The sequence below is a fragment of the Protobothrops mucrosquamatus genome, unplaced genomic scaffold (assembly GCF_001527695.2).
Source record: "Protobothrops mucrosquamatus isolate PMUCROS unplaced genomic scaffold, P.Mucros_1.0 scaffold1080, whole genome shotgun sequence".
In the NCBI taxonomy this organism is placed as follows: Eukaryota; Metazoa; Chordata; class Lepidosauria; order Squamata; family Viperidae; genus Protobothrops; species Protobothrops mucrosquamatus.
The window spans coordinates 81742-88724 of NW_015387308.1; the positions used below are offsets into that span (position 1 = coordinate 81742).

The window sequence follows — 6983 nt, forward strand, 5'->3', positions numbered from 1 at the left end:
TTGAGCCTGAGTCTGTTCCTCCCCATCCAGACCCTCACGGCCTCCAGACATCGGGTCATCACGTCAAGGGCATCATTGGGGTGGCCCGGGGTGGATATGTACAACTGAGTATCATCAGCGTACTGATGGAAATCCACCCCAAAGCCACGAATGATCTCCCCCAGCGGCTTCACATAAATATTGAACAGAAGCGGAGAGACAATAACACATTTTCATAAAAAACCTAAAGGGATGACACAAAGTCAGGGGAAATTGCTAACATTTTGGAAGATAGAGTCAAGAGTCAGAAAGATCTTGACAGACTTGAGGCTGGGGCCCTATCCAACAAGATGCAGTTCAGTGGCAAAAAAAGAAAGGTCCTGCACTTAGATAGAAAAAAATCAGGTATACAGATACAGGATAGGCTCAACAGTAGTACCTATGAGAGCATTCAAAGTGTCCTGGTGGACCACTGCTTAAGGATGAGTCAGTAGCCAACTCAGTCCTGGGCTGCATGAACGGAGGTTAGTATCAAGATCAAGAGAAGTACAGTACCACTCTAGACCAGACTGGGGAGGCCTTATCTGGAATACTGTGTCCAGTTCTGGTCACAACACAAAAAAATATGCTGATGTCCTATAAAGATTACAGAGAAGAGCAACAAAGATGATAAGAAATCTGAAGCTAAAACCCATGAAGGAACTAGGTATGTTTAGCTTCATGAAGAGAAGACTTGTGCATGATAGCAGTCTTCCAATACTTGAAAGGCTGCACAGGGAAGAGAGCACTGACTTATTGTCTATAGCACTTGAGAGTAGGACAAGAAACAATGGGTGGAAGCTTGTCAGTGGGAGATCCAATCTGGAATTTCCTGGCAGCAAAAACTATTAAGCAGTGGAACAGCTTGCTTCCCAGAGTTGTGGGTGTTCCATTGCTGGAGGTTTCAAAAAAACGTTTGTACAATTATTTGTCCAAGCTGGTATGAAGATTCCTGCCTTGAGCAAGAAACTAGACTAGACAATCTCCAAGGTACCTTCCAACCATATAATTCTAACACCATCAAACAACATTTGCTTATCCCAGGTCTTCAGGAAGAATTCAAAAGGAGGTTAAAAATGCAACATCCAGTCTAAATATCTGGCTGAATATGCAATCAACAATTACTTTACTTAGGTATTGACTGGTTCCAAAAGGCTCTGGGAGGTGTACATTTAAAAAAAGAATAAAAATAAAAAACAATACCTTTTTTATTGGGGAAAAAAAGAAAATATAGCCTAGATCCAGGTTTGAATTGAAGAATTGTTCATAAGATACAGCAGATACCTAGTTCCACCTACATTTTTGCTTTTTCACCTGGTTCTTGTTAGCAACTCTTGGAATTCTAATAAAAGTAACACAATAGTAAAGTTTGAGTTATATTCATCCCTGGTTTAAATCAAGTAGAAAAAAAGTATTAGTGGGTATTGCCAGAAGCCAAATTACTACTGAAAATATACTGGTCTGATAAGAATAAAATATTACATGATTTTTTTTAAAAAAAACATTTAGAGTGAGCAGATCTGAGCAGATCTAGTTTATCTATTTAAAAACACAATAGAACTTCTCTGCTTGCAAAGATAAACCACATCCTTTCTCTGTAGAAATATTTTCCATTAGCTTTAAATTCCAATATACAGGTGGCCTTGTCTGAGCCAAGAACAATGTCAAGCTTGAAAGATTTTTTTTTTAAAAAGCAAAACTAATAAATGTTAAGACTGCAAATCTTTAATTCATGTTTATTTTAAGTGGAAAGATAAAGCCTAATATCAACACCCAAAGATGAGTATTTGAAAGTAAATATTATTACTTTCAACAAGGCTTACGCCACATTTAGTGAATACAATTCAAGTACCTGTGTGGCTTGCAGTCAATGTGCCTGCCAGATTCCTTGTCCCACTTAATTTTGTACTTTTCCAACAAACAAATCTGATTAAAAACTAACCTGTGGCAAATTTCAGTATTATCATTACTATCCAAAATGCCTTGAGTCACAAATATGACTTCACACCTTTCTTAGATTATAGAAAAATTGTTTCCCAATGCTGTTTGAAAATTTACCCACCTATTCAGAAACAGCATAACTGTAAGAAGCATCCTTCAGAAAAGTAAGTAGAGAAGGTAGCAGATAACATTCTGATTGGTATTTGTTAGCTTATTTCACATATGGCAGCCATTTTGTGAATTCAGGCTCATTCCAGTAGTCTTTTGTTAATATATCCAAAACACGTTTCAAAATTCCAAATGTTGCCACTAATCCCCAAAGGTTGAGGAACTCTATTACACTGACCTGTAGCCTGAAAAAGCTCCTTCTCATGATTCTGTTAAAGAGCCATTCACCAATCCTTCAGCCATCAGAAAACAATACCAGCATAAAACCTGCTGTTTCCACTGTCAATCTGTATCCTGCTAAAGCAGGGGTGTTAAACTGCCGGCCCGCGGGCCAGTTTCATCATACCGAAGCCACGCCCAACCATTGCCGGCAATGCAAAAGGAGTCGCGATACGTTGTGACACATCATGTAACGTGGCAAGTTTGACACCCGTGTGCTAAAGGAACTGTCCCACCTAATGATGATGCCCTTGTTTATTGTGTGCAGGGCATATTAAGGAAATGGTGGATTCCCTGATTTTGCTTTCCTCTCCCCTCGATAAATGTCACCAACTGGCAGGAAAATATCTACCAATGATTCTCCTTAATCATGAATGGAACTGTAGAAGAAGCAGAGTTTGGCTAGACCTGTTCAGGCATCTTCAAACCTTCCTTAAAGCTTTGAGAAGCTCCAGACAGTTGATTCCCAGGCTGGAAAAGTAGGCAAAATACAAAAGTGGATGGGTTACTTCAAAGCTTTGTTTATTTGGTGGGTAAAGAGTTGTATTCCCCTCTGCCACTGCTTCCTCTTTTGGACCTGTAAGCTGTTATGTTTGACTAGGCAAGGGAATGAGGCTGCATGGTGTACATACCTTGGTGCCTGTCAGCTGTTAAGTAATCAGGCTGTTTTAAACATGGGTTTAGTACTCTTCTGAGAGAGCACTGGACTTATGTTTTACAATAGCTCAACTGACCAACTACATGGGAGTGTTTCCATATGGTCATGGTCTTCCTGATTTCCCGGGCTTGTCACTTGTTAGTTGCAGGAGACCCTATACCAGGGGTCTGCAACCTTGACAACTTTAAGACTTGTGGACTTCAGCTCCCAGAATTCCTCAGCCAGCATAGGAATTCTGAGAGCTGAAGTCCACAAGTCTTAAAGTTGTCAAGGTTGCAGACCCCTGCCCTATACCATTTCAGACAAGTGGCTGTCCAGTCTCTTCTTAAAAACCTCCAGTGATGCCACACCCACAACTCCCAAAGGCAAGCTGTTCCACTGGTTAATTGTTCTCATTGTTAGGAAGTTTCTCCTTCCTAACAGTGAGAATAACAGTGAGAATTGCTTCCAGTCCCAGACTTCAACTACTGCCACTTCCGAGGGCTGCAGCCTTAATCTTATCTACTTCCTAAGGCAGGCCCCATTAAGGATGCTCACAGGAAGAGCCATTTTTCACACCGAAAGCTCCCCCTATCTTCTTGAATGAAGACCCTTTTCTACCGGGATTGCACTGCATGCGCCCTAGAGGCGGCAACTTTGCACTGATTCAGGAAAGATGCCGAAATGCAAAACGTCCCGAGTCAAGGTCTCCCAGAAGCCGGCCCAGGAAGTAGATGCAAACGAAAGAGGACGGGCTGTTTTTTAACGGAGCGCGCGCCGACAGCTGCTCCTGAGGATCTCTCACCTGCGTGCTCCACACTGCTCGCTGCCCAGGGGCGATTCCACAGGGATGCCAAACCCTGATTATCGGGGCTTGTTTACCAACTCCTCTCTACGGAAAGCACGGCAACTTGACGCCCTTCATTAGTTGCAGCACGACCTATTTCGGAAGGGTGAGTTTTGATTAGCGCGGCGTATTATTGCTCCAGCCGGCTGTCACTCACGAAAACGCCGCCTTTAAGCAATTCCTCCTCCAATGAAGAAGAACGGCTGGAGGAGCAATTTGCCAATGGAGAATGAGCGCTGTTAAGCAAAAGCAGGAGAGACCGGGATTAAACCAAGCCGGGCGGATCAGTGGCTTGCGGGCTTTACTATACGAGCTGCGATTGAGGAAAATCATATTAATTTATTTTTGCTGGAAGAATTGCGATGTTCTCCTTGCTCTTCTTAAACAATAGCTTGTTATTACATGGGTAATTTTGAGATTTTGTGTGATATATTCAGGCATAAATATGCTCAGCCATATTTGCTTAGTTAGAGAAACTCACTAGGGTACTCTTAAATATGACTAATGTAGTATGCAAATATGTAGAAACTAATATATGAAATATTGTATGGCTGAGCTGACTACTGAAAGGAAAATAAGGAAATTATCAGTATACGGTTTCTTGTGATGTTATCTTATTTGGAAGAGTTATGTTTATTAACAGTACCAAAATCAAAAAAGTTACATAGTTATCCAGCTTGTGTGATTGTGATTCTACATACATCAATATTTATTATATTTTAGCCAAATCATAAACCCTGAAAATAATGAGATTGTTGAAAAAGGTTAGCAAACATTTCTACTTTTACACACTAAATATACTCAGTTATAGCAAAAGTTTTTAACTGATGATAAAATTGATTTTTTATTTCAATTCCTTATCTGCCCCAAAATATGTTTTCAGCTGTGTAAATTTTTTTTCAGAAAAAAAATGTTGCAATATCCCTGGGTACTTTTCCACTGCTATAAGTTTCATCTCTAACATAAGTTTCGTTTCCTATGAAATGCCTGTAGGTTTTGTTCCTTGTCCATACAATGAGCCCATCCCCTCTGTTAAGTTTCATTTCTCCTGCAAAGCCTGCCTTAGGTTTCGTTTCTTGACTTAAGTCTCATTTCCTAGAAAAGCCTGCCTTGAAGACCCTAAGTTTCTGATACGTAAGCTAAAGAATGATTTAGGGTCTCCTGGTTTCTTGTTTCTCGCTCCATATATGGTAATGAAGACCCTTTCCCCCTCCTGCTTTTGTACATCCCCTAATGACGTTTATAGACCAATAAAAAGAGAGGCACAAAGGCTTTTGGGGGGGGCTCTCGCTCTCGCCTGCCATCTCACCTGAAGAAACATGTTGTCCGTGTGTTTCCTAACCTAAAGCGAGGTCCGTTGGTCTCATCCAACGTACATCACCTCATCCCGGAGAAAAGGGACAAGTGGGATCCCCAGCGATCGCCACAACTGGTGACCCCGACGTGATTCAAGCGTGTTCTTCGTCTGTGGAAACGCTCCCTGGNAGCTCTGTATGCAGAGACAGCCTGCATACCCATCTCCCCAAAGAGAGTACTGTACCTCCATTAACCAAGTTACTTACATATCATCTGGCTCATCCACATAGCAATCAGAATGCTGACTTATTTTCTGGAGTTATAAGCGATGAGTCCCCAAATATTTCTAATGCAAGAACTGTCAGATTTATGTTCTTTATACCTGTCACTGTCAGTCTTAATTAATCATGGCCATCTTCTATTTTGACCTTCCCTGTTGCATCTCTGCAGACAGTCACTCCCAGTTTTAAAAACAACTGTGTGCAATACTCAAACATGTGATACCAATTTATGCAATAAATATTAGCTTTCTGGAAATGATCCAAAGCTAGGCATTTGCAAAGCCTGTTTTATTCAGATGTTACCTCAGAAATCCCATTCAACTGAATGGCATTGACTTTTTTGTAAATAGAATTATAATAGCAGAAATTCCACAATGCCTACTCAGAAATAGGTCTGCTGTGGGGCTTACTCACAGATAATTGTGTGAAGGACTATAGTCTTATACAGTAGGCTCATTCATTTCACTGGACAAACTGAGATGTTATGCAATTTCATCAGTGTTTATTCAGAAGCAAGTCCTATGACTTTAATGGGGCTTATAACTAAGTATTTGAACAAGATTGCAGCCTTATACAACAAATCTCAAGGTTTCTTATTATAGAAGCAGATCTAGTAGAAGAAACATTGATGGCATTTTTCAATAAAAATATTTGCATTCTGAATGTTCATTGAGCACTAATGTTCTGATTTACTGTTGTTAGCTGAATCCCAGTCTCAGCATTTCAAACTATATAAATTCTGGATCAGAGAATAAAGAATGTGTGATCTTCCTGATTTACTATCGGTATACATGCTGTCATCCCTGATTGTTGGCCATGCTGGGTGGAGCTGCTGGACTTGGAGACCACAAACACATAGAAGACAAAAATGTTCCATGTCCTTCCTAGCTCCTGTTAAGGGACCATAATGGGAACTGAATGAAAGCTGGTGGCCTCCCTCCATTCATAGGCACCTCTGCAAGCACCTCCTCATTCAATTGTCTCCTTCCCATTTGAACAGTGCAGCAAGTTTTGAAATAATACTTTAGTTAGACATGGCCTTTGTTTGCCATGTCTATGGGAAAAATAAAACTCTTTACTGCAGGGGTCTTCAAACTTGGTCCTTTTATGACTTGTGGACTTCAACTCCCAGAATTCCTCAGCCAGGCACGATGGTGAGGAATTCTGGGAGTTGAAGTCCACAAGTCATAAAAGGGCCAAGTTTGAAGACTCCTGCTTTACTGGATCTTCATTCCTGGTGACTGCATCTGTGCAGTTTATTTCTGTTCACTTTTTCCTTCGGTGTCTTCCCCCCAATCCAAGTACTATACTGTGTACACTTCAAAAATGATTCACAGGAAGTGCTTACAGACATTATTGGTGGCCTAGGTGGCTTTAAAAAAAACAAGATCATCCAAATTTAACCTTGAGACTTTGGGGGATCTGGTAGATTCCATTGATGTTTTCCATGTAGAATGGTGTTAAATGAGAGTAAACCAGCCAGTTCTGCTCTTGCTTTTTAGTAGCATATTTGAAGAAATTAACCCACACTGATTTTACTTAAATGATTCCTGCACTTCTTATGATCTTTAAAGAA

The 6983-nt window shown here is 40.6% G+C and overlaps 1 protein-coding gene across 5 annotated transcripts in view; it reads right to left on the bottom strand.

Annotated features, from left to right (window-relative positions):
* The window catches only part of PSEN2 (presenilin 2), a 21876-nt gene extending 17909 nt beyond the window's left edge, over nt 1-3967 (bottom strand). For 4 of the 5 annotated variants that reach the window (XM_015820177.1, XM_015820176.1, XM_015820175.1 and 1 more), the window contains exon 1: nt 3789-3967. The gene's annotated coding sequence lies outside the window, so the exon portion shown is untranslated. Of the gene's footprint in view, nt 1-2305; nt 2406-3788 lie in introns of those variants that run through there. The other variant, XM_015820174.2, reaches the window with a different exon arrangement.
* Between the last annotated feature and the right edge of the window lie 3016 nt (nt 3968-6983).